At 40.9% G+C, this 27,581-nt stretch overlaps 1 protein-coding gene across 6 annotated transcripts in view; it reads right to left on the bottom strand.

Annotated features, from left to right (window-relative positions):
- The window catches only part of LOC122491615 (LIM domain containing preferred translocation partner in lipoma), a 679,043-nt gene that overhangs the window by 495,452 nt on the left and 156,010 nt on the right, over positions 1 to 27,581 (bottom strand). For all 6 annotated transcript variants that reach the window (XM_043594610.1, XM_043594613.1, XM_043594611.1 and 3 more), the window contains 2 exons: positions 17,353 to 17,483; positions 8,309 to 8,372 (listed from right to left, as the gene is read on the bottom strand). The gene's annotated coding sequence lies outside the window, so the exon portion shown is untranslated. The remainder of the gene's footprint in view (positions 1 to 8,308; positions 8,373 to 17,352; positions 17,484 to 27,581) is intronic.

Genomic DNA, 27,581 nt, shown 5'->3' on the forward strand with positions numbered 1-27,581 from the left:
AATGGCTTATCTGGCTCCAGGATAGGAGATCTTACATAATTCCAGTTGGAGTTGAAGCTTCTTGACAGCCATCTTGTCCAATGCTCATGTTTTGCAGATGGGTAGACACAGTCCCACCAAAACAGAAGTGATTTCTCTTGAGTGAAGATTTCTGTTAGCCATTTCCTGTTCCCTGGACATGGCTGGTAGTCACCTGCTTCTGGGTCTTGCCTGCCAGAGGCTTCCCCTCCACTTCCTGTAACATCCCATCCAAGGCCATTTAACCATCTTTTAAAGCGGACTCCAATCCAGTTTCTACAAGAAACCCCCAGGTAGAAAGACGCCTTCAAAATTCTCTCACTCACAAAGTGTAATTACTGAGCTCACGCATCACACTGAGTCTTGGTTGGCCCTGACTCAAACTCACCTCCACATCCCTGCTACCTCCCTTCTTCAATTTCTTAGCAACCCACCCTGCTCGGTAGGTGCTATGTAAATGCTTATTAAGCCAGGCTGGTCTGCAACCTCAGTTTTTCTGACACTCAGCCAAGAACCTTCTCAAACATATCATGCGGCATCTGATCATTCCAAGTCTAGAAGTATGCAATCCCCAGAGCAGCGAAAATAGTTTCAACCTCTTCCAAATCCATCAAGCTATTTACCAGACTGACTAAATACGTAGCAGGAGACAGGAGACATAAAGGAAAGGAGAGGAGGGGCGAAGGTCATGGACTACAAATTGGATAAACAGCCGTGCCTGTGAGCCGAGGAGCACGGGCATCACCATCCCGACGTCACAGGGAAGAAACCTGCAATGCAGAGATTCAATGAAACCTGCAATGCAGAGATTCAATGGCTGACCCAGGTCTCCTCCAGAGTCCCCAGGTGGAGCAAGGAGATCCAGCCCTACGGTCTAAAAGGGTACTGTTCTCACCACTGTGCAAAAGCATCAGGTGGACAGTCTCGACACGCAGCCATCAGCTGGGCCGACCCCTTGATTCTACAGCAGAGCATGGGGTACATCTGGGGAAGCCACCTTTGGCAGAGGCTTCGAAACAGGTGGCGCTCAACTAGCAAAGTCAGTGAAATCATGGCAGGAAAATTGGGAGGCAGAGCTGTGTAACTCCAGAGGCAACCCAAGGCACACATCAGATGGGAATTTTTAAAAATCTCGTTAAACACACGAGGACTCGGATGCCAGCACACAGAGTGATGGCCCCAGCCAGGCAGCAAAGGCACATTGGCACTGTGTAATTTGTCCATTCACCAATATGCTTCCCAAAAAACACCCATATGCTTTCTTTTTGCTTCCATATGCTTTTTTAGCAAGGAAACTAAAATATTTCATTAGTTTTGAGTAATTAATAATTACTTATTTCACAATACTCACCCTCATTAAAAAACGAAAATAACTGATTAAGCTGCAGGATCCTGGCTTTCGACTCAAGCTTTTTTTTATTATTATTTTTTTTTTAATTCCTCCCCTCTAGGAATTGAGTAATAGAGTAAAACAGCCAGTGTGGAAACATTCGCACTATGGGGGGAAGGAGAGTTCTCATCCGCACGGCCCAGCGTTCCTCCTGACTGAGACATCATGGTTTAATGAAAAGAACATGGACTTTGTGAGCAGAAAGATCTGGGATCCAATCCCAGTTTGACCCCTGTGAGTCGTACTGCTGAGGAAATGAAGGGCGTTGAAAAGATAAAGGCTGCTGGATTCCTTCAACCCAGTTTTCCATTATTCCCAGGGAGCAACTTCACAGGCTTCCCTCCCACCATCACAAAGCATGGGTAAGGCATGCCCCGGGAAGGCTGGCAGTGTGCCAGTAGCTGGCACCAGGCCATGGCCAATAGCCTTGACATTGATCTCAGGCACAAAACAATGCTTCTCAAACTCTAATGAGCAAAGGAACTACCTGGGGATCTTGTTAAAATGCAGATTCTGATTCAGGAAGTGTGGAGTGTGGCCTAAAGTCTGCATTTCGAACAAGCTCCTAGGTGATGTTGAAGTTCCTGGTCTTCAGACCAAACCCTGAGAAGCAAGGACCTAAAAAGGACCATGGTGAAATCAGGAAATAGAATCTGTAGAAACAGGACAACCATGCCTGTCTCTTCAGCTATGATGAGGATTATCAATGACATTAACAATATGCCTCTGTGTACTGAACTTGTCCTCACAACAGTCCTGTCGGTGGGGCATGATTTCCATTTTACAGACAACAAAACCGAGACCCAAAGAAATCAGGTAATGTATTCAAGATCACGCAACGAGTTCCGCAGGATTCCCAATCCCAGTATACCAAGCCTATCTGTTGTGTTCCGTTGTGTGAGTGCTAGCCAATAGAAGACAGAAAATTCAGGTAGATCCCCCCGCAGAGGTTGGTAGGAAGTCTGGTTTTTATTCTGCCTCTGTTTCCCCATGAGAGAGGTGAAGGCATTGCCCCTGATCATCTCGGAGGCCTCTTCCACCTCTGACACCAGCTTTCGCTCTCATGGCTCCCACGTACATTCACAGCACCTCACCGAGTGCGATGCATTAGCTTCACACATGTGGCAGACATTACATCTTGGCACGATCCAGGTTCTGGCTGCTCACATCTGCACTTGTGCTGATCCGTGCACGGTCAGAAGTCTATCTCTGTTTAAAAATCCCACGCTCAGTATAACAGGGAGAAAACAACCAACGGATTCCCCAAAGCATTGACATTCCAACTCAGTTGATGACCAGCTCACAGGTATCAGGGCGCTAGGATTCTAATCTCTCTTGGTCTCCTCCTTGCTTCACTTACAAAAATTGAGAAACCGAGACCACGAGCCTGATAGAAGTTTGAAGAAAAAGGGGGAAAAAATGAGTGATTTAGAATACATTTTATACAACTGTCCAAAATTTCTTAGTCTGCCTGAAGCTGCCAGATAAGCACTTAATTAATAAATTATCATATAATGACTCAGGATATATGATCTTGTCCCTCTCTGAACTCCCACAGCACACATTCGCTGCACTCCTTTGGGGACCATTCACCATTTTCTACCAGGGATTGCTACGGTTTATGCAATTTTCATTGTCCCTATTCATATTCAGTATGGTTTCTGGAGGTAATCACATATGTAGGACCAGATCTGGGTTTAAGTCCAGACTTTGTTATTTATTAGCTGTATGCTTAGGCAAATTATCAACCACTCTGAGCTCAGTTTCTGTACGTGAAAAATGGGAAAAAAAAGTAAATTTTTTGTTTTGTTTTGGGAGATTAAATGAAATAATATATCAAAATGGCTATCATGTGCTGATTCTGAGTTAAAAGTAATTTGTGTGAGTGAGAAAGTGAGTGAGCGTGTGAGTAAAGCCAGCAGAACAGCAGTTTCAATATTAAAATATCACTCAACAGTTTGGCACATTTAAGTGTCCAGGGTCACACTACAAATGAGGTGGAAACTCAGAGTAGGACTATAGGTGAACTACGGAAAAGTCCAACAGCAACAGGAAATGTATGTTAGCCAAACAGCGAAGAACATCTTTTGCTTAATTAGAACCTCCACTGGCCTTCAGAAGGCCTACAAACCTCCTAAAAGTATAGACAGCATTCTCTGAAGATGTGCATTTTCTAATTATTTCAAAGATTCCCCTCAGTTTTTAAATATTCCATAATTTTCTTCCCTCTACTCCCGCCCCGTGCCTCACACACAGGCACCACACACAAATTAAAAACTACTGCCTTAGGCAAGTCCCTTGACAAAATCAAAGAGACCCGTCAACTGAGGGGGGAAAAAGATGTATTTAATTTTTAAAAGGCTGAGGGATGCAAGGGCACTGTTTAGAACCTCCACGGGCAGTAGAAGTTATGGAAACAGGCACTCCAAAGCACACAGAGACACTTCTGAATTCAAGGCCTGGCTCAGCTGCGAACTTGCCATGGGGCCTTAGACTAATCAGAGACCCATGAAAATCAGGAACGAGAGAAGCTTCGACATCATCTCTTGCACCCCTCCTTCTCCTCCCATCACAGAGATGGAGAAACTGAGGTTCAAGGGAAGGTCATGGCTTCACCAGAGTCAAAGCACATTGATGAGAGCCGAAATGAACTTCAGACTCAGTAAAATGATTTCCACACTCTGTATTTCAGTACTAGGAGGTCCAAGATAAGTGTTTAGATCCAGTGGCTTCTAAATTATCTTCTCAATGATGGATAATTACTACTCTCTTCTCTGGACCTGGAAATCTCATGAAAACATGAGTTTGGTTTTGGCAAAGATCATTCCAGCTGCTTCTCAGGCCCAGCCCAGTCCCATAAGAACAAAGCAGAGAGAAAGTCTGAAAGAATGAGAGACGCTGCTATTAATCTTGTGTAGCACTACACCTGGGAATTACAGGCCTTGAACTAGATTTCACTGTGTTGGCTATTACTCTCCTGTCCTCTTGCTTATCAATCCTTCATCTGTCTTCCCTTTATTAATGTTCCCAACTATGCACAGTAAACAGCCAGCTAGGAGCTCATCCCCAGCTTCCTATAATTCACTGGATCAAAAAAGGGCAGGAGGCGGGTGGAGGAAACAGTGGTGATGTCAGGGTCAAGTAATCTTTTACAGGAAAGATTACAGGGGAATCCATAGTCTACTAATAAAAAACAGTCAGCAGAAGCCAGCCAGAATTCTCTACTCCATTGCCCCAAGGAATTAACAAAGATGCCTGGAATCCATTTTTGCTTTAAAAGCATCTTGCATCCCTGCATTGACACTGAGACGGGTTTTGCCCAAAAGACATTGGCCCTTTAAATATCGGGAACAGAAACGACGGTTTACAGAAAGAGACAGCTCTCCTGAAACAGAGCTACAACTATGGAGTCAGAAGAAAAGTTCTAGACCAAGATCTGCCACTAATATCTCAGACAGATCGGACTCCCTCCCTGACCACAAATCTCAGTCTCTGAAAGGAGGGAATCTGGCTCGATTGGTTCTTAAAGTCCCCTCTGGCTTTGACATTCTGACCTCTCCTTACAGGTCAATGACTCAACCTGGAAAAGTCAACAACAGAAGAGGAACCCATCAACGTAACCAGGGGATAAGTGTCCTAGACCCTCTAGAAATGGACCCAGATTATGGAGTAGAAAAACAAGAAGGAAGATGGATTTTTGTTTCTCTTTTCTAACCAGAAACTGAACGTTGCTGGAGGTAAGGGATGATCCGTGCATAAACACTCTATCATGGTACACACAGAATTTAAATCATAAACTGCTCTTCTGGTACGTTAAAGAACCAAGGATAACAGAGATACCGACTTCCCAGCACTGGCTCCGTAAGCAGAGTCATAAGACTTTCCTATGACTTTGGAAAAATGACAGGAGGAGAAAGAAAAGACTGGCTAAGAAACAAAATCACAGACAATAGGACATTTGACTAGAAGTAATGCCATGATCAACTGGTCCAACTCCATCTGTTGTTAGATGCTGAAATGGACCCCTGGAGAGGGAAAGTGACTTGCCAAGGTGACACAGCCAGAGCTGGGATTAGAATTAGATTCTCATGACTTCTGCTTCACACAACATAACATAAAACACATGGCTTTGCTCCCCCAAACAATGCAATTCTATCCAGGTAACTAAGAAAATCATCTCATGTATTATAATATCACTCCCTCTTCCTCCACCTCAAAAAAGCAGTAACTGATTAATTTAATTTAAGGTACAGGAGGGCTATTTCCATCAAATTATAATCAACAATTCACTCTAGCAATATAGACAAGTCCATGATAATTAATTCAGTATTATTCATCCTTGCTAATGAATCACCCGGTGGAAAACAAGGATAATCAACGGCCTACAGGAGGCCAGAAGCCTATTCTCGTTCAAGTACAGATCTTGCCTATTGAAGAACACTGGGTATCAGCTCTAAATAGTAAACAGGGTGCAGGGTTTCAGATTCCATGAAGCGCAGCTTTAAATAGATTTGGTTTGGAAGTGGAACAGGGAACACACCACAGTCAGTGGATCAACGTTGAAAGCGGAGAAAAACAATGATTACGCTCATTAAGTGGGTACCTGTTGACACATCTACTGTCAAGTCTAATTATTTACTTAAACTGTTATTCTTTCTTCATTACTGCCACCGATACCAATTATTACCACCAGATTATTTTAAATTTCTGCAGCGTGCCCTGAGAATATGTCCTTCTCTAGCCTCCAAAGGTTATTTGAGCAGTTTTTATCCTTCCCTTCTCACACCCATCCCGAGCTCCAAAATACAGAGGATGGAGGGATCAGATATAGGTAAAAGTCGCCTTTCTCAAGAGCAATTGTTTCTTAACCTTTCAAGGCTTGTTTAAACTCCTATTTGTAGTTTCAAGATGTGTTCAGTGCAGAAGGGGGGCACACAGCCACTTTTCAAAGCTTACTCTATTAATATTTAACAACTGGTATTTGGAGAAAAGTTAATGAACTGCAGCTTCGACATGAACAACTCAGACCTCTTCCTAACAGAGCTACCAAAACTTTGATATTACATGTCTACGGAACATTCTTTTCTAACATATTTATCCACGGAAGTACAGGAAATGTATCGGAACGGAATTTTTGCAGGAGTATTTTATGGACTAGAGAGGGACCAAAAGATGGGCAGGAGCCATTCATGTATTTTTGGCCACTACGGAGTTTTTTTTGTTTTCTAATTTTTTAATGTTTATTTATTTTTGAGAGAGATAGAGATACAGTACGAGCAGGGGAGGGGCAGAGAGAGAGACACACACAGAATCCGAAGCAGCCTCCAGGCTCTGAGCTGTCAGCACAGAACCCGAAGGGGGGCTTGAATCCACGGACCATGAAACCGTGACCAGAGCCGAGGTCAGATGCTTAACCGACTGAGCCACCCATGCGCCCCCACTACCGGTTTTTTTTGTAACCATCTCTTTTGTAGGAATGAGAATAAAATCTAAACAAGTGGCTGCCATCCTGATCTAATTATAGAGGAGTTTCACAGGCTGTGCGTCACCCACCTTGTTTACACATGACATGTTCTTATTTGATGTGTGTGAATATTAGCTTTAAAAACCATATTAATGAATAAAACATGTTACTGTAATACCATCATTTCCACTCAATTCTAAACTGTTAAGTCCTACAAACATGGGGCACAGCGACAGACTTTAATGTTTTCAAAGGTCTCTGTAACTAAAGCCATGTTTAAGTTCAAGATCATAGAAATAACATACCAACACAATTACTGAAATATTCAGCAAAACAAATGTTTACAGTACTTTAAGTGCTGGTATAAAATCTTCTACAAAGTTGCTACAGTGCAGGGTCTGCAGTTAGGCCCACCATATTGACTGTGTCTCCTCTTTTTGGCGCAAGTCTTCTCATAGATGACATCGAATACAGCAGACCTAGCTGAGAAGTGCAGTTATGAGCTGGTTAGCCGCAAAAGAAAACTCACATCTTGCACATTTTGCAACTATTGTGCTTCCTTTGAATTTGTTTTCTGGCCTCTGTTTTCTTGACAAACTCAACGCAAATAACACTCTTTTGCCAAAAGTCTATCTCCTTCACACAGGTCCCCCAGAACAGTGGCACCTGGATGCTATGGGTCCTGAGTTTCAAAAACCTCTAACTCACTTGCTGTATTCTTAGGATTTTGTTGTCATCGTCGTAGCCTTGGATTATGTCATTTTGAGATCTTTCTGGTGAAGCTGAGAGATGCCCCCACCAACTAGAGTTTGATCCCTTCAAAGCCAGGTAGCATGGCAGCATAGCGTAATGAAAAATTCAGCCAGTCAAGGGCTCGGAAACTGGAGAGAAGCTGTCCTGCCACATGCTAGCTGTGGACACCAAAAGAGAGTAGATAAGAACACAGCATATCATGGACACGTAAATAATTGTTAAGTCTGAGTCTTCTGCGTTGCCCAGATCTTTGTGCTAGGACTTGAAAGGGAAAATTAGCGGTGCCTGGCTGGCTCAGTTGGTTGAGCGGCCAACTTTGGCTCAGGTCATGATCTCATAGTTTGAGAGTTCGAGCCCCGCGTTAGGCTCTATGCTGCCAGCTCGAAGCCTGGAGCCTGCTTCAGATACCCTTTCTTTCTGCCCCTGCTTGCGCTCTGTCTCTCTCTCTCTCTCTCCAAAATAAAAATATACATTAAAAACTTAAAAAAAAAAAAGAAGAAAGGGAAAATTAAATCAAAAAAAGATAAAAGGATGGCAGTTCATTGGTTTGGCCATTTTTCAGGTTTTGGTGCTCAGGAAATACTTTTGTATTTCTTCTGTTGGGAGTAAAATCAACTGTAAACATTATTGGATAACTTGCCCATTAGCAATTCTTAAATACGAAGATGCCTATCCTCTCTTACCTCAGATAACTAGCTCTTCAAATGGTCAGTGGACACCAGGTTCAGGAAACTGCTATGCTAGCGTCTGTAAATAAAATAGGTAAATGTTACTCTTAGGTACTAAGCTATATGTATCATTAATAATCATAAACTCTTCTATCTATATAGCAGTTTCTTGTTTTGCAAAACATTTTCACATTCGTCATCTTATTTCACTCCATAACAACCCAGTGAAGAAGCAGGAAGAGAATCATCTGTTCACTTCACAGGTGAGGAAACAGAAGCTCCAGGAGGAACAGAGAGAAGGAGAAGGGAACTAACATATTTCTCATGATTAACTTCACACACATACAGGGAATGAGTATCACTGTGTTCATTTTACAGATGTGGGAACCGAAGTTCAGGAAAGGCAGGTAACTTGCCCAACACTACACAGTATAGTATACAGCAGGGTATGAGTTTGGACTTTCTGGGCTCCACCTGTTGGCCCAGTGATCTTTCTTTTATATCTTAGTCTGTCCCGGGCTATTAGGTTGGGAAAACACAAACTCACTGACTTTATCCACTAGGTTGGGGGGAGGAGGGAATAATAAAATGAAACCAGCTATTTGATTGACATGAGAAAGCAGCAAAAACACATGGGATTTAGAGCCAGTCAGACTTGTCTTCCTCTTAACAATGTCCTTGGGGCGCCTGGGTGGCGCAGTCGGTTAAGCGTCCGACTTCAGCCAGGTCACGATCTCGCAGTCCGGGAGTTTGAGCCCCGCGTCAGGCTCTGGGCTGATGGCTCAGAGCCTGGAGCCAGTTTCCGATTCTGTGTCTCCCTCTCTCTCTGCCCCTCCCCCATTCATGCTCTGTCTCTCTCTGTCCCAAAAATAAATAAACGTTGAAAAAAAAAAAATTTAAAAAAAAAAAAAAAACAATGTCCTTGGGCAAGTTACTTAAACTCTCTGAGTGTCAATTTCCTCATATGTAAATGGGGCTTATAATATCTACTTCCTAGCCAAACCTCAGTTCAACTTTTTGGGGAAGATTTCCTCCATTATTTCTATCTGCAGATAATGGAAAGTGATGGTATACCAAACATTAATATTTCCTCGTGTGAGCCCATGTTTATCTGATCAAAGGACGATGTGATAAACACACAATACTAGAGAATACCTGAGGGGTGGGAATTGCTTTGATCCGTACGCCTAGTTCTAAAGCACCTCAATATTAACTATGTGTATCTCACATGGCCTCACCCCAACAACAACAAAGAATATGTGTTTCCAAAGACAACACTTGAAAACTGAAAAATGAAGTGTCCCCTCAAGCCCAAGAAGCAAGAGATACGGCCTTAGGTGAAAGACCTCAGGTACATCTCAAGTAATTTTAAAGCTTGTGCCTTTGTGCCTAAAGTTTGCCCCTTAGGTTCAGAGAGATGAAGCTTCCAACAGAAGACCAAGGGAACTGAATACAGTGGACAGATTTATTGAGAAGTAGGAGACTTCTGGGAAGTTTTATTCATCTATCCCATTTTCATATAGGACTCAACTAAGATTAAGAGTAGGGCATGGCTGATAGGATACTCTGCAAGACATTCTTGTCATAAGCCACCCAAATCAAAACATTAATCATCTTTGTGACCAACTTTATCAACAAGGAAACCAAACTTTAAAGATCGTATGGTTAATATGGAGCAGGTAAAAATGCAACCTCAAATTGTGATACCAAAACCAGTAAGGACCCTTCTATTACATGATGCAGCCTCCCACTTGGGAGCATATACCATCTAAAAGTTGACTGTCAAAGCACCAAAACACATTTAGTATTGAGTCCTGCTTCCTTTGCAAGTGAAAGGAGACAGAGAAGACTTCACATCTGTGGTCTAACCAGAAGGTGACACATTACTAAGCTGGGGCAAAAGAAGTGTTCAATGCAGGGTTACCATGAAGACTTTCTCAGCTCTCCCCAGGGCAGTTTCAGAGATGCAACCTTCTTGGCAAACTGTCAAAACACAAGCCACAGAAACAACAGAAGCCAGTGCCCCTGAATTCTCTCTCGTCAATAAGTCTCATGTTAAACAGTAGAAAAGCTGAAGCCTCCTAGCTAAGAAGTTCACCGGCCCTCTTCATATGGTTGAATGTCATGTGTCCTCGGTAAACTCATGGGTATTACCTAATGCAATGGAGTTCTCCACTAGACCCATAAAGACATCTTGGACAAATGACAAACCCCACTCTAGCATGTTGCTAATAAACTCAGTTATCCTTAGTTGCCTCTGTATTTATGACCGCTGACCGAGACCCTGGCAGTCTGTACCCTTGGTCAAACCACCCATCCTCTCTCAAGAAAAACGTTCTCATTTTCAGAAGCAATTTCAACCCAAATAAAGAAACTTGTATACTCACTATTTAATTTACAAAAATCAACCTATTAATTAAATATATACAAAAGCAAGACTCACCAGGCCTATTTGGAGCTGGTATAGAATAATTGATAATTTACACTCTATTTCAGGAAAACCAGGGGTGGGCAAATGAAGCCCATGAAGAAGAAAGAGAAGAAAGAAACATGGTGGGGAATAAGGAACAAAGGCAGAAAGGAATGGAAGGTTGTGAGAAATGAAGAGAGCAGAGACAACCATTCCAATAGGTTTTTCACAAACCACAGTACCTTCTAAACCGAAATCTGCACCCCAGGACAATTTTTAAGCAACACAATCCTAGAAAGATGAACTTAACATTACAAACACAACCAACTGACATCAGAATCACTGTAGCCAATGTAAAGATACCTCTTAATACTTGATATTTTACAAGTGCTATAGGACCAATGAGCATAACATGACAGAGCCTTGTAAAACCCTGAACTAAGAAAATTAATGCAATTAACAGGTAACTTGCTAGCTCTGTGTTTGCAGATATCCTTTCTGATTATGTGAGTGTTATTCTGAAAAGAAGAGCTGAATGAGAATTGAGCTCCTGGGTTCTGCTCTTAGCACTCTAATTCCCAAGTCTTTTGAATTAGAAATTGTATAAAATGGCTTTTTTTTTTCCCACTCTTCATAGGTCTTGACCACAGTTATCCCTAAAGCACTTACTTGTGAAAAGGCCAAAAATTATTTTGTCTGGATTTTGTGCATTTGCCTAAGTTTTAGATAGTGGTAGCGATGGGGTGAAAGGATCGGTAAGATCTGTTTAAATGAAATTATTTCCTTGTTTAAACTAAATCGTATACAAGATTTGCCTCAATTAAACAATGTCATAATCTCTAACATGATCATTAGGAATTCTATCTCTGAAAACAACTGAAATGTTAGACCAGACCAAAGGCGTTAAGTAACAAACACTGAAAGGTTTCTACTCCCATCATCAGATCAGGTACAAAGAGCATTTTTAAATGCACTCCAGCACATTTTTAAATGCACTCTCTCACCCGCCACCCTAAGATACTTATCAAGAATACAACATATTCCATGGCTTATGAATGATTTGGTTGTCTCATTAAAGTAATGTTTGCCAGTATTTAATTGCTTCCCTCCCTGATTTTAATTTCCTCACCTGTCAGCATCTATCAGAGGCACTGAGATCTTCTGACATCCTGGCTGATTGTGTTGAAATTAATCAGATTTTTAAAAACTAAATTGCTTTGGCCTAAAGGTAATGCTCAGCTTCTTAATGTGATATTTATAAGGGTTCTATCAATGGAACTTATAATCTAGAAATTAAATGACAGGCTTTAGGAGTCCTAAGGAAAAATATAAGTAGCTTACACATTTCCAGCACTGGACTTCAGAAGGTCAGTACTTTAAAAAAAAAAAATCAATCAACAAGTGTTTACTGAACACATAGCACTTGCCTGCAGTCACTTTTGGGCTAAACGGGAGACAGTGAGACATGAAGCTACCTTAGAAAGCTTGGAGAAACAGGTAAAAATTAAGTTGAACTCATTTCGACTGAAGTCGCTGGCAATCTGGTCAATCAAAAGGTGTATTTTGTGTGTACAATTGTGACCAGCTACATACATTATGCTCTCACACAGATTAATGATTTTATTCTTCATCTCAATCCAGTGAGGTGGAGTTAGTGCCATTGTTAGTAATAGCAGCAATATTCCCATATGACAAGTAACAAAGCTGAGGCACAGAGTGGTAGAGGGACACAGTCCTAGACGCCTCGTTATGGGCAGACCTGGTCATGTGATCTAGAGGAAATCAGAAAATACAGCATGATCATCTTGGAATAAAAAGAGAAAAATTCTTTGCAAATCCACCACACGTAATTATTCAATGATAATTCTTGTGCTCTTATCTATCAGTGGCAGTGCTTAAGACACTCAGGAAACCCACAAGCATAAGCTGTTCTATAAGAAGTAAATGAAATGAAGGATTGAGAAATACTTTGTAATGTATCATATTATCATGAGATTATTTTTTCTGTATACGTGTTACTATTGCTATGGTGGGAATGTGGAAATAGGCATCCTTGTGGTAATTAGGTCCCAAAAGCAAACCTGTAATATCATCACATCTATCTTTCAGTTATTCTGTTGGTTGTAAGACCCCTAAAAGAAACAGAAGTATGAAAAACATTGGATTCATACAATTGGGGGGAAGAAGAGAGTCAAGGGTAACACAAGCAGTTGGGTTTCACACAACTGGCTTAATAACCAAACACAATCTAAACCCTTGTAGAGGTCTTATCTTCCCGGGGGACTTTAAGACCCTTACTCAGACTTTAAGTACGTCCCCTGCTGTGAAGCTTTTCCCAATCTAGAAAGGTTTGGGGAAGCAGCCCATCTCATAATGCCTGGATCCATATCTAAATCACTAAAGTTAATATACTGTCTTATCATTTTTATTGATTGTGTGCCTTGAGGAGAGAAATCTTTGTCTAACTCAGTTTCTTGAACCTCAAATCCAGAATCTGATCTTGAGTACTCAAGAATATGTTCCATGAATGAATGCATGAATACATAAAAACAGAGTTTTATGTAATTCCTAGAGCACGTAGCTCAATGCGTATCATAGAAGTGTTCAGTAAATGTTTGAATTGACATTAATTGGACATTTAACTTAAAAAATGTATTATTCAACTGAGTAACTCTAACAGCTACTGAGTGAGGGGTTCAATGAGGAGTTAAGTAACATGCAATGACCCAGTCATCATTAACCCATTAAAGGGTGAACAAATGTTTTCCACAAGAGGAATAATAAAAGCTGAATATACAAGTAAAGATGTAGGCAAGAGTTGAGAAAATTCATGTAGATAAAAACAGTATTTGTCAAAAAAATGTTAAGTTCTAGACAAACTTGCAAAATAAAAGGGGACATGAATCAAGAAGAAACAGGTTGTTTTTTTTGTTTGTTTGTTTGTTTGTTTGTTTTTAGGATTGTAGGTATGAATAAAATCTAAAAAGAAAGGACTGGAGAAAGATACGTAGAGAGAGAGGGAGAAATTCTTAAAATAATGAATTCTAAAAATCATGTCATGTATATAAAAAAGAAAAAGAAATCACTGGAAACAATCAACAAAACTCAAAGACAGCCTACTGACTGGGAGAAGATATTTGCAAATGGCATATCCAATACAGGGTTAGAATCTAAAATATACGAAGAACTTGTATCAACACCAAATAAACCCAAACAATCCAATTAAAAAATGGGCAGGAAACATGAACAACCATTTCTCCAAAGAAGACACACAGATGGCCAACAGACACATGAAAAGATGCTCCACATCACTCAATGTCAGGGAAATGCAAATCAAGACTGCAATGAGATAGCATGTCACACGAGTCAGAATGGCTGAAATCAAAAACACAAGACACAAGTGTTGGTGAGGATGTGGAGAAAAAGGAACCCTTTTGCACTGTTGGTGGGAAAGCACACTGGTGCAGCCACGGTGGAAACAGTAAAAAGGTTCCTCAAAAAATTAAAAATAGAATTATCATATGATCCAATAACTCCACTACTGGTTATTTACCCAAAGAATACAAAAGCACTAATTTGAAAAGATATATGCACCCCTATGGTTATTGCCGCATTATTTACAATAGCCAAATTATGAAAGTAGCCCAAGTGTCTATAGATATATGAATGGATAAAGACGAGGTGGTACATACACACATACATATATACACCCAAGAGCATATTGTTTGGTCACAAAAAAGAACAAAATCTTGCCATCTGCAACAACATGCATGGATCTAGAGAGGATAATGCTGAGTGAAGTAAGTGATTCAGAGAAAGACAAATACCATATCATCTCACTCATCTGTGAAATGGAAGAAATAAAACAAATGAACAAAGAAAAAGAGAGACACACCAGGAACAAGAAACAGACTCTTAACTACACAGAACGAATAGAGGGTTACCAGAGGGAGGTGCTTTGGGGGATGAGTGAAACAGGTGAACGGAATTAAGAGCACACTTATCATGATGAGCACTGAGTAATGTATAGAATTGCTGAATCACTGTATTGTACACATGAAACTAACACTGTAGGTTAACTATACTGGGATAAAAAATTTTTTTAACCATTGGAAAGATCAAAGACAAAAAGAGTTAATCAAGGTAAAAGTAGTATTTATTAAACACACTGTGTTTCTATAACTGAGCTAAACATTTTGCATACTTTACTCCTTAAAAATATTCTCAGAAGTCATTACTATATCCATTTTGCCTCTGAATAAACCAAAGCTCAGAACAATTAACTAATCTGATTGAGTTCACCCACCTAGTAAGTTATGGTACTAGAATTTATATCCTAGCTATTTTTCTTTAATTATTGAAGTACAGTTGATACACAGTGTTTCATTAGTCCCAAGGTCACAACATAGTGACTAGACAACTCTATAAATCATGCTAACACGTAGCTACCACTTGTCGCCATGCAATGCTATTACAACACCATTGACTATATCCCCTATGGAGATCCTATCTCTCAGACCCACAAACTCATTCTGTTTCCAGTATGTAACAAAGAAACGCACCTAAAAGAGAACTTCAGAGGTGAATGGCATGGCAGAAATCTAGCAAGTGATGTGAACACAGGGACGGGATAAAGACTATAAGCATCCAAACCTGTTTAAATCCTAAGATAGAGGTAGCAAGAAAGGAAGGGGATGGAGGGATTATAGCTACCCTTGAGAACCTGGGGACTGACGGCTCATGCACGTTACACTTGTGCAAAATATGCAATGCTAGAACTCTTAGGGCTGAAACAGTGAAAACTCCAGTTCCTGAGCAATGGAGAGGAGAACTTTAAAGTGATGGGCATTGAGGAGGGTACCTGTTGGGATGAGCACTGGGTGTTGTATGGAAACCAATTTGACAATAAATTTCATAGTATAAAAATAAAAATAAATAAAAATAAATAAAAATTAAAAAAAATAAAAATAAAATAAAATGAAATAAAATAAAATAAATAAATAAATAAATAAAATAAAATAAATAAAATAAAATAAAATAAATAAAATAAAATAAAATAAATAAAATGAAATGAAATGAAATGAAATAAAATAAAATAAAATAAAATAAAATAAAATAAAATAAAATAAAATAAAATAATAAAAAACATGAAGCTGCCCAGCAGTAGAACAAACTGCTTCACAAAGAATTGGAAGTGCCCAAGTAGAGGCTCAATGGCCATCTGTCAGGGAAGGCATGCGTAACATCCTGGCAGTGGGAGGGAGTCAGCATTAGAAGATGGGCCACTGCAGCTCTGTGTTTCAGAGATTTAGCTGCCCAATGCTGAGAGACAAACAACAGCTCCAAGCTCCAGATACAAATTTGAAGAATGGCCTTTGAAGAAGAGACCCCGGGTAAAAATAGCATCCATACAGCACATCCATGGGGCAGCAAGGATATGCCAAGCACGAGACAGTCCCCACGCTCAAGAAGTTCAGACAAGGCAGAAAACACATTTCGAAAAGTTAAAAAAGATCTGCTGGGAGGCAGTTTGGGAGCCTCATAAATGGCTAGACAAAGCCATAACCAGAAGTCTCAGAAAGAAAGAGGAAAAGCTAAACGGTTCACAGGAAACTAAGTTTTATGGAAAGAAAAGAAGTCATCGAAGGCTTAAGTTTAGGGAAGAGCTGATTCACAGAAGTAAGCAAAGGTCAAATCAGATCTCACTTTTGGGTAATCAAAACACACATGGAGGAAGAAGCAGAAGAATGTTAGAAAACAAAGTTAAAAAAAACCAAAAGCTCACCGGTGGGAGAGAGCAATGAAATGCTGGGTGAGGAATAGGAAAGAAAAAATGAGATCGTTCAAAAGAACATTCAACATATTTGAAAATGAGAGAACAATCCATTTGAGAGTGTGCAAGCCTACTTTCACAGTCTACCAGATTCATTCACTTTCAAACACTGCAACCTGTCTAAACCCGACCCCCCAAAAGCTACTCGAGACAGGAGAGAGTTATTGAAGAGAAAACATGATGTCTGGGTCCGGCTCAATGGCCTGTCTCGGCAACCGTCATTACAATTTCAGGCTGAGCAGTTTTTATTGAAGAAAACAGATCGCATAAAATATTAACACAAGCAAAAGCAAAGGTAAAGGGCAATTTGTATTGGACGACCTCCCTCCCACAGGAAGGAAAAAAAAAAATAAGGGAGAGAATTTTAACATAAAAGTGGGGAGGCAGGGGGTGGTCCCGTAAGATGACTTCTCTGTGACAGTGAGGATCATGGGTACGTAGGCAGTTTCCTTTGCTGTGACTGCCAGCTAATCCAGGTAAAGAAGGAAGTGGCCGCTTCAGCCCAAACTCCCGGAGTCTTTTTTCCCCCCACAAAGCTGGGATTCTAAACCAGAAAATGGACAAGCACTCAACTGCTCCTTCAACTTCTCTCAGGTCTTGCCAAAGACAAAACCTGTTCTGTTTAAAAAGGCAGCAGTGGTCACTATTGAAAAGCAGGAGAGTGAACAGCGGTGCGGTGGTGAGCACAGAGTGTGGAAAATATGCAAAAGGTTTAATAAACACACCGAAAAAATATATGGAAATCTTCCCAAATAAATACAATAATGATATACCTTTGACATCGCATATTCACAAAAGAAATTCAGAAACATCTACCTTGAGATCCCAGAGACTGGTACAGGAACTCAAAAGAAAAAACAGGAACACACTAACACCTGGATTCTTGCTCCAGCTCAGCCGCTAACCAGCGCAGCGGTCCCGGGTAGGTCGCTTTCAGCTCCGCTCGCCTAAAAAAGCCAGAAGACAGGATTAGATCAGTGGCTCTCAATGCGCATGATGCATCTTTTTCACAGTGTTGACATCTGCGTCAACGGTGCGAAAGCAATCAAGAGTGGGGCGGGGTGGGGGGACATGGCCAGAGTCTTCACAGGAATCAAGCAGTGGCACCAAAATGTCCCGACAGCTGCTTCACTTTTCACCACCAGGTACCCACAGTCAAGGGAACACGGGGCTCGTTTCATTCAAAACTGTCCTCCATGCATTAAAAGTTAATTTTATTAAACTCAATCCTTGAACACATATCTTTTTAATATTCCATGTGACAAAATAGAAAGGAGGCAAGAACATCTTCTGCTGAATCCCAAACCACAATGGTTGTCTCCAAGAAAGGCACTTGTGTGTCTGCTGGAATCGAGGGCTGAGCTAACAGCTCGTTGCACAGAACATCATTTTTTTTAATTTTTTTAACGTTTATTCATTTTTGAGAGACAGAGAGAGACAGAGCATGAGTGGGGAAGGGGCAAGGAGAGAGGGAGACACAGAATCCGAAGCAGGCTACGGGCTCTGAGCCATCAGCACAGATCCTGATGTGGGGCTCGAACCCACGAACTGCGAGATCATGACCTGAGCTGAAGTCGGACGCTCAGCCGACTGAGCCACCCAGGTGCCCCAACATCATTTTTATTTGGAAGAATGACTGACAAATTGTGGTCATTCAGACTTGGTGATGACAAACATAAACCAAGAGAGCCTATCATTTCAAGGAAAACAATTAAAGGTATCTGTTGCCAGTGATAAAAATCAGTTTTCAAGTGAAAATTAGAACTTCAAAAACCCTGCATCTGCTATTGTATACTTGACATATTCCTAATAATTAAAATATGTTTTTGATGAAAGCAGTGGCGATATTAACGAATGGGATTTTTTTGTTGTTGTTACGGAATGAAACTTATCGATATTTGAAAGATATGCATAACTCAGTGAACCTGTATTTTCCAAATGAGCAATCTATGGTGTTACACAGAGGTGTGGAGCGATTCAAACTGAGTAGAAGACCAATGAATTTTAATATAACAGAGTATAAAGAAATTTATTGATACGATTTCAGGTTTCACATTAGGAAACCACCACTTGTCAAGTTTTAGTGTAGTATAAAAAAAAAAGAAAATCCACAATTATGTCCTTTTTAACTTCCTTTTCCAATCCTTTTTATAAATAACTTCTGGATTTTCTTCCTAAACTATAGTCACAGCATATATTTGTGACAAATTGCCATTTTTCTCACTACTTTTTTTGTGTGTCTTTTGGAAAATGTACTTATTTTCATACAGCTTTCTTTAAAATCTTTTTTGTATTTCTGTTTTAATTTCTTTTTTAGGATGTTTCTTTCTTTCTTTGGAGAAAAAGAGAGAGAGAGCACGTGAGCAGGGAAGAGGGGCAGAGGGAAAGAGAGAGAATCCTAAGCTCAGTGTGGAGTCTGATGTAGGGCAAAATCCCACAACAGTGAGATCATGACCTGAGCTGAAATTAAGAGTCAGAGGCTCAACCGACTGAGCCACCCAGAGGCCCCGGCTTTAATTTCTAAGATGAATATCCTTACTATCACTCACATAAGCAAAAACTCATGCTGAGGAGTGTAGAGAGGTCCTGAGACCAAACCACTGCACTTAGATGGGACTTATGTATGCTACCTTCCTGCCCAGTACCCATCTTCTTTGGTTCTAAACCATTAGGGAAGACAAAGAGTGGCTCAGCTCTACTTTCAGACCCTGCTATCTGTTTACCTTTATGTAGAGGCCACTTCAGTGAACATTTGGACACATGAAACATCTGTACGACTTCGCCATGGAGTAGGCCATTTGTTAGTAACAAATACTGATTGTGAGCTTTCCATGGGGCAGGCACTGGTTAATAGAGCCCTCAGATCAAACTCCAGACTCTACTACTATTTGAGGTACGTATACTCTTTTTTTTTTTTTATTCATTTTGGGAGAGAAAGAGCACAAGCAGGGGAGGGGTAAGAGGGAGAGTGAGAGAGGATCTTAAGCAGGATACACAATCAGCACAGAGCACGACACGTGGCTCAATCCCATGACCTAAGCTGAAATCAAAAGTCGGATGCTCAACCGACTGAGCCTCCAGGTGCCCCTAGGTATGCTCTTGGTCAAAATACAGAATCTCTCTAAACCTGTTTTTTTCTTTTATGTTTATTTATTTTTGAGAGAGAGAGAGAGAGAGAGCATGAGTGGGAGAGGAGCAGAGAGAGAGGGAGACACAGAATCTGAAACAGGCTCCAGGCTCTGAGCTGTCGGCACAGAGCCCGACGTGGGGCTCGAACTCACCAGCCATGAGATCATGACCTGAGCTGAAGTCGGACATTTAACCAGCTGAGCCACCCAGGTGCCCCTACACCTGTTTTGTTTTGTTTTGTTTATGTGAAATAAGAATGGCAATAGACCTACATCTGAAGATTATTGTGTAGTTCCACTGAAATGATCCATTAAAAACCTTACTATACTCAATGTCTAGCATACAGTAAAAACTCAAGAAATCTTACCCATTGTTATTACAACTAACATGTCTCCCATCGCTTCTAGGCCTTTTGGCTAAGATCAAGTGTACAACTGACATGTCTCTTACCATTGTTTGCCATGTACATGAAAGAAATAAAAACAATTTAACCATACAGGGACTCAAAATCTATCTCACTTGCTGATACATTCAGCTCCATGAAAACTCAGAGGCAAAAGTATCCAGGAGTCCTTGTTTCTCATCCCAAAAGTAAAAAAAAAAAAAAAAAAAAAAATCTGTGGCCAGGAATGGAAACAGGGTTATAATAAAGACGAGGCACTGCACCGGTTTCCAAACTTTCTACGGTCAAGAGAGCAAGCAGTTCAACCCCAGTGTCGTTCTCAGCACTACAGTGAAAGGTCAAAAGACAGGAAGTGAGAATCCAAACTTAGTCCCTGATCAGACAAGAGATGAGATTTTTACTTTTCCTTTGTTTCCACAAAAAGTCATATTCATTTCATCTCTTTACCCCATGTAAAACCCAGCAGGAAAAAAGGCTGGGGAAAAATAAGGATGCTTGTTAATCTGAGGTCAAACCAAAAGAAAAAGAGATGCCCTCATGCTGCTAAGAAAAGATTGCATGTAGGAGAGAGGAGGTACTTAATAAAGCGATTTCAATTAAAAATATAATCTGAAGGAACAGACACATGCACGCTTACCTACAATTTCTTTAAAAAGATATAAAGGAATTAATCATTAAACTAGTTACACTGGTGAGGCTCAATTTCATTTTTAAAGAAAAATAAAACAGGATGCTACCTTTATTTTACTTTCTTCCATCAACTCTACATACAACCACTCAAGTGTCAGTATCTTACTAGCCTGATAAGACTTTTAACTGCTGATTTAATAGAATGATGTAAGTTATGCTTCCAGAATAATGTATAGAAACGATTATGCCCCCTTAACAGCACTTGGATCTTCAATCAGGAAATTCAATTTTAGCTGCAAAACTATGTTTTGGCAAAAGTGCAATTGAACTCAGTGTACTTGTCACATTTCTAAATATACTCCGGTCACCATGACAACAAGGGAGACTGATGGATCGCTTAAAAGAGTACGGTATATTTAATTGTCAGCATTTTAAACTGACTCAGAAAAATGCTGTGTGATAGGGTCTACTCACCATGGTTACTGCCGGCTGAGTCCATAATAATAAAAGGCTCACATACGCACATCGACAGCGTGCGCTCAAAGAACGTAAAAGTCATTAGGCCCTGTATTTCCAACCACGCTACGCACCAAACTTAAGGCTTTCGCAAGGACTTGTTCTTATTAAGGTACCACTCAAGAACCCCACTCCCAGATTGTCAGCATCTGCGTCTGTACCCCAGGCCGCGATAGCAAATCCCAACGCGAATTCCAAAGCCTGCTCCCTCTCTTAATCTAAAGATAAAAATGAAAGTAAGGCTATTTTCTCCTGGAATGGGGGATGAGATACTCTTTCTCTCTCCTTCCATGTGGACTTGTTCCCCATTGACAATCTTCTGGGGTCCACACATATCCCAAATAACCATTTCCGGAGCACCACTCCTATGCCTGTGCGGGTCAATCTTCTACAGGCTGGGAACAGAATGGCAACAAATAGATACCGTTCCCCCATTTGGGGAGCTGACACCCTAAGAAAGGAGGAAGACAAAGATACAAATAATCCATGAAAGAGAAAGAAATAATCCAAATGAACTGATCCATTAGAGTGCACTACATACAGAGCCTAGCATATAGTAAGCACTCACCAAATCACCCTCCTCATTATTATACCAAAGATATTTCTCACCAAAAGAGTTTGCAATATACAAAAGGTAAACACAGGCATAGTGACCACGCTTTCAGAGAACCATAAGTGTTGTAGAGAACTTAAAACAAGATAATAGGAAACAGAAATGGGGAGAGGACAGGTGTGCTACTTTAGCTGTAGGTTAAGGAAGATCTCTTCAGGGAGATGACATCTGTACTGAGCCTAGAATGAAGACTCCAAGTCAGCCATATGCAGAATCAGAAGAAGGTCAAGTGAGAACAAACTTGGCTTATACACGGGATAGAAGGGAGGTCAGTGTGTCTTTAGCTTACTGAGTAAAGTGATGACGGAGTGACAGATAAGGGAAGCCCAACTCACATTGCCTTGCAGGCCACTAAAAGGTCTTCTGAATGTTTCTAGATACCATGGAAGTCACTCTGTGGCAGGGGGTGAGATATGATCCAATTAACAATTTCATAAGATCTCTTCACACAGTAGGGAGAAGGGCAACAAAGGGAAATCATAAAAGTATCATGACCATTTCAGAGAGTCTATTGTCATAGTCCAAATAATGGGTGGTGACTTGGCTTGAGTCACTATTCTCCTACCCCAGTGCTTTTCTGCAGCCCCATGCTTACCCTCTCGACCACCACTTGCAAGAGAGGCGCGAAGAGCAATCAGAAACAGGAAATATTCCAGGGGCAGAACACACACACGTTGGCTAAGCAGGTACTTTGAGCAGATGAATTGGATGAAGGCCCTACAGCATGACGGCATATGTGTCCTGTGATTCAGCAGGTCTGGAGGGCGGGGGAGGGGGCTTGCGATGCAGTATTTCCAACAAGCCTCAAGGCCTGGTGGTGGTGCCGCAGGCCCAGGAACCACACTCTAGAACCAGGGTTCTAAGGGAGCCTGGAGACGGGAACACCAGGATAGCAGGAGGCAATGAGAGCTTGGCTCAGGGTAATAATAACAGGTGGAATAAGGAAGAAGGGAAAAATCCCAAGAGAAGTAGCAGAAAAGCTACAATCCAAGACTTGGCAAGAGATAACGCATGGAAAATGAAAAAGAAGATGGTGGAATTGATGTGGAGCTTTCTTTCATTGTACTGTTCACTGTGCAGCGTTTCCATCTGTCTAGTGAAACCGCTATCACAATGAATACTTCCTGTGGCCACAAGTCTATCCCTGTAAGACAGGGCCAAGGAAATGATTGTGGCGACAGATAATAATAAGAACAATAACAACAACAATCCCCATCCTTAACTGAGAGCTCCTTCTGTGCCAGGCACCTTATAGCACGCACGATCTCCAGTTCTGACAACAACCCTACTCCTCCCTCACAGATGCCAAACGTGACATCCAGACACATTATGTAGCTCGCCCAGAGTCACTCCTGCTTCAGCCGGATGCAAACACAAGAACAGACTGTAAGATCCATTTCCTTCACCCCCATGGTGCCTATGAAGTTGAACCTAGGGGAGAATCACATGCCCACTGGAAGCATCCGTCCTCAATGTCAGGGTTCCCTTAGGCTCGGACTAAGTCTCAAGACTGCAAGTGGCAAAAGTTGATTCATGGACTCTAGAATCATAAGAATAAAGTACACAAAGTCGAGTGGCTGGTCTGTAGCAGAACCGTGACTCATTTCATAGCCTGAGAACACAAACGTGGCTTGAGTATTTTTATGCTCCCGCTCCAACTCACTGTTCTGTACCCCTACTCCAGAGCGTCTTCCGTGTCCCCATTCTTGCCTTCTCAGCTTTATTCTGCTTTTTCTTTACAACTTTGTCTGCACAGAGAGTAACTGCCTCCCTACACGGTGATGGTTTGGAGTGAGAAAGAGGCCCTTGTTTGTGAAGATGCATGGTGAACGGTAGTGGATATTGACAAGACATCAGTAGATAAGAAAGACGAGCTGAGACATTTCCCCAGCCCAGGAAGTGGGTAAGAAATGAGCCACAAGATCTTCCTTCTAATCACCCACACTGTGCTTTCCCAGGATGATTCACAGGTATGGCTCCACAGACCTGACAAAGGGGACCATCGTCAGGAAGATGAAAGGATGTTTTTATGCCTGCTCTCGCTTTTTTTTTATTTGTTCCTTCTTGAGTAATAACTATTAATTGTGCTATGCGGGCAGTGCAGAGATGAGTCTACCGGGAAGCCAGCACAAATCCATCAAGTGCTTTTAGTCCGAGCTTTTTAGAAGCAATTGCTTACCACATTCTCCCTGCTCTTTTTCTCAAAGCTAGAATTAAAGTGGAATTTACCACACAGTTACCCAATGCCCTCCTCCCCACCTCCAAAAAGAAGACAGAAGATGGCTATTGGTCTATCACCAACAAAATCACAAGGTGTAGGTGAAAAAAACAACTCATTTAGTGTTTACAAAGCTGACCTTTTGGTCCCTAAAACAGGTACTCCTCTTATATTAAAGTATGACAACCCTGTGTAAGCAGATACTGTCCAATTTGGACAGATGAAGAAATTAATGCTCAGAAATGATATGTTATTTGTCTAGAATCCAACAAATAGGAAACAGAAGAACCAGAAAGTAAACACAGGTCTTCTGACTCTAAGGCCAATCCTTTCTTCCACCCATACCAGCTGCCTCGCACACACTTCCAAGAGAACCCATGCTTCCATGCTGTTCGGCAAAAGAATCAAAGCTTTAAATATTTCTTAGAGGGGCGCCTGGGGTGGCTCAGTCGGTTAAGCGTCTGACTTCGGCTCAGGTAATGATCTCACCATGTGGGTGTCCGAGCCCCATGTTGGAATCTGTGCTGACAGCTCAGAGCCTGGAGCCTGTTTCAGATTCTGCGTCTCCCTCTCTCTCTGCCCCTCCCCCACTCACGCTCTGTCTCCCTCTGTCTCAAAAATAAATAAACATTAAAAGAAATTAAAATATTTCTTAGAAATAAGGCTGTATATTGGGGCGCCTGGGTGGCTTAGTTGGTTAAGCGTCTGACTTCAGCTCAGGTCATGATCTCACAGTCTGAGTTCAAGCCCCACATCAGGCTTTGTGCTGACAGCTCAGAGCCTGGAGCCTGCTTCAGATTCTGTGTCTCCCCTCTCTCTCTGTCCCTCCCCTGCTCACATTCTGTCTCTCTCTCTCTCTCTCTTTCTCTCTCTCTCTCTCAAAATTTAAAAAAAAAAAAACATTAAAAAATTAAAAAAAAAAAAAGAAAGAAGGCTGTATTCTTTAAAAAGAATAGAAGATAAAATAAAATCAGAAAAAGATTTATTTGACAAATATGCACAATATCCCAAAAGGGCTCTTTTAAGAGGTCTTTTCTAGGAACAGTAAGCAACAAAGCCATCGTAGATTCTTTAAGGCTTGCCTCTAACCAAGGCAACATGTTTTTGACTAAAGCTGGATTCAGGGATCAGTTAGGATCTGCACCATGCCTAACATGGAATCATGGAAGCTCTTGAATTTCCCAGCACAGGATTGTGGCCAAAGAACATCTAACAAAGCCTGTCCCCTCACCCAGCCCCAGGGCTTGCACAAAAGAAGAAAGAATTGGGGGACAAGATATAATGGAAGACTGAGGGCCGGTAAGTCATAGGTTCACACAGGCTCTGGCTCATTATGAAATGGAAGAAAATTTTTTTAAAAAAATGAAAAGTTAATATAGTCCGAGCTTAAACTCATCTCTCATTATTATTCCCACATCTTCCATGTTATAGGTAGATGTTAGAAAGGATCAAACAAGGGAAAATAAGAATAATCCAGTCTTTAGGGCTTAAGATATACTGTCAGACCAAGGTGAGGATGAATGTGTGTAAGCAGCATCATTTTCTGTCTCCCCTTACCCAGAGGGGTGGTGAGGTTAAGCATTTTGAAAAGATTCTTTATCATAAGCAGAGCTGACAGGGACACCTGATGAGAATGGTAATCAAATCAAGAAGTAAATAAACACTCAGATCAGTGTTCTTTAATTTTGGTGGCTGACTCGGGAAGAAGGGTTGCCTTATAAAGGTACATATTTCTCTCTTCCAACCATAAATACAGGGTAGCTTCATAATGTTTTCTCTTTTTAAAAAGTTATTTTGTTTCTCAACAAATGCCAGTTAACCACCTTCTATGTGCTAGTTAATGTGTGGTTTTGGGGAAGGAGATGGCAGCAAGAGAAAAGGACACCATCCCTATTTTCAAAGAGCTCAGAGTCTGGTACCTAAGGCCAAGCACAAAATGTTGTGATTTTTTTTTTAAGTCAGCAAGTTATGTTCTCAATTATGAAAATACCAAAATGTCAGATTCTTCTCCAGTCCAAGCAATAATGTAAAATGAGCCAATTCTTCTGAATCAGATTTTTTTAATGAAAATGATGACTGCTGAAGCTTTTCCCTTTAATGCCAACATTATTAGAACTCGGGGAAGAACACAAGGTCAATTGACTGCGCTCCATATTCTTCCCAGGCTCAAACCACAGAGCAATAGAAATATAACGTGACACGTGCAATTCTAAAGGCTCCTAGTAGCTACATTTAAAAAGAATAGAAGAGAAAATAAAATAAGTAGAAAAAGATTTATTTGACAAATATGCACAAAGTATACAAATCTATACAAAATGTACAAAATAATTGTATTTGTATAGCCACATTTCAAGTGCTTGGTGGTCACATGTGGCTACCGGCTATCACACTGGACAACACATCCCCAGCCTTTCCTCAACCTTCATCTCCCAGTAAGTGAACAAAGCAAAACGTTTGGTGGGGACAGAGAGACAAGTTTTACGACAGGCACCAAGAGACACAGACTCGACCCAACCCATCTAATATTGCCAATTATTCTTCTCAATCTTAAATCTCACGATCAAGAGATTCCAGGACACTGGCTCCACCCTGTATGTGAGGATGAAGAGAACCAAACAAGACCAAGGATTGCTACCAACAAAATGGCAACTTAGCCACGCTACCCCCTGGCATGCCGATATCATCACATACAAGGACCTGAGAGCCCACCCTCAAACTTTTGCAGTTTGAATCAAGGTCCATTTTCCCACTCTAACCATAAATATTTCCCTTCCCAGCTTCCCTGCACATCATCTGAGAATAAATAGGGTATGCAAAAATACAGTAAAAGTGCAATGCCTTAAGAGGTAAAGCTACCAAAACAGAGAGGTGAGGATCCCTTCTTCACCTTTTCATACCTTTTGGTCTGTGGATATGGAAGATTCTGTTCCTTTGTCAAATGATAAAGAGCTCTCCCTCCATCACTCTCCATACTTCTTCCTCCACGACAGGAGGAGGGGTGATTTTATCTGACTGGTAAATGGCATTTTGTAGTTTAATTAATCATGTTGTGCCAATGATAATCTCTTAGCTTTGATAGATGTATTTGGTTATGTAAGATACTACTATTAGAGGAAGATGGGTGAAAGCTATACACAGACTCTGTTACCAGTTACTATTCCTAGTTACTATTTTTGTAACTCACCAACAGCAACACAGTAAAGATTACTGGGGATGAATCCCCTCAGGCTGCTTCCAGCCAAACCAAAACTCTATCAGGAAAAGAGCTGACGACACTGAACAACAAGAAAGGACATTACATGAAATGACTTCTCGCTTTTTATTGTTCTTGCAATAAATTGAAAAGTATTTCAAATGCATTTGATTAGTTAAAAGGTTCACTGGAAGCTAGGAATTAGCTGAATTAAATATTTTTTAATTATAAATAAAAAAATAGAACGAGAAAGGCCAACTTTGCCAAGAAAGAAATTGTAACTGAATAATTCACATTTTTGCTAATTTTTGAAAAATTTTATTTTATGTTTGGACAAGCAATA

The sequence above is a fragment of the Prionailurus bengalensis genome, chromosome C2 (genome assembly GCF_016509475.1).
Source record: "Prionailurus bengalensis isolate Pbe53 chromosome C2, Fcat_Pben_1.1_paternal_pri, whole genome shotgun sequence".
Classification (NCBI taxonomy): Eukaryota; Metazoa; Chordata; class Mammalia; order Carnivora; family Felidae; genus Prionailurus; species Prionailurus bengalensis.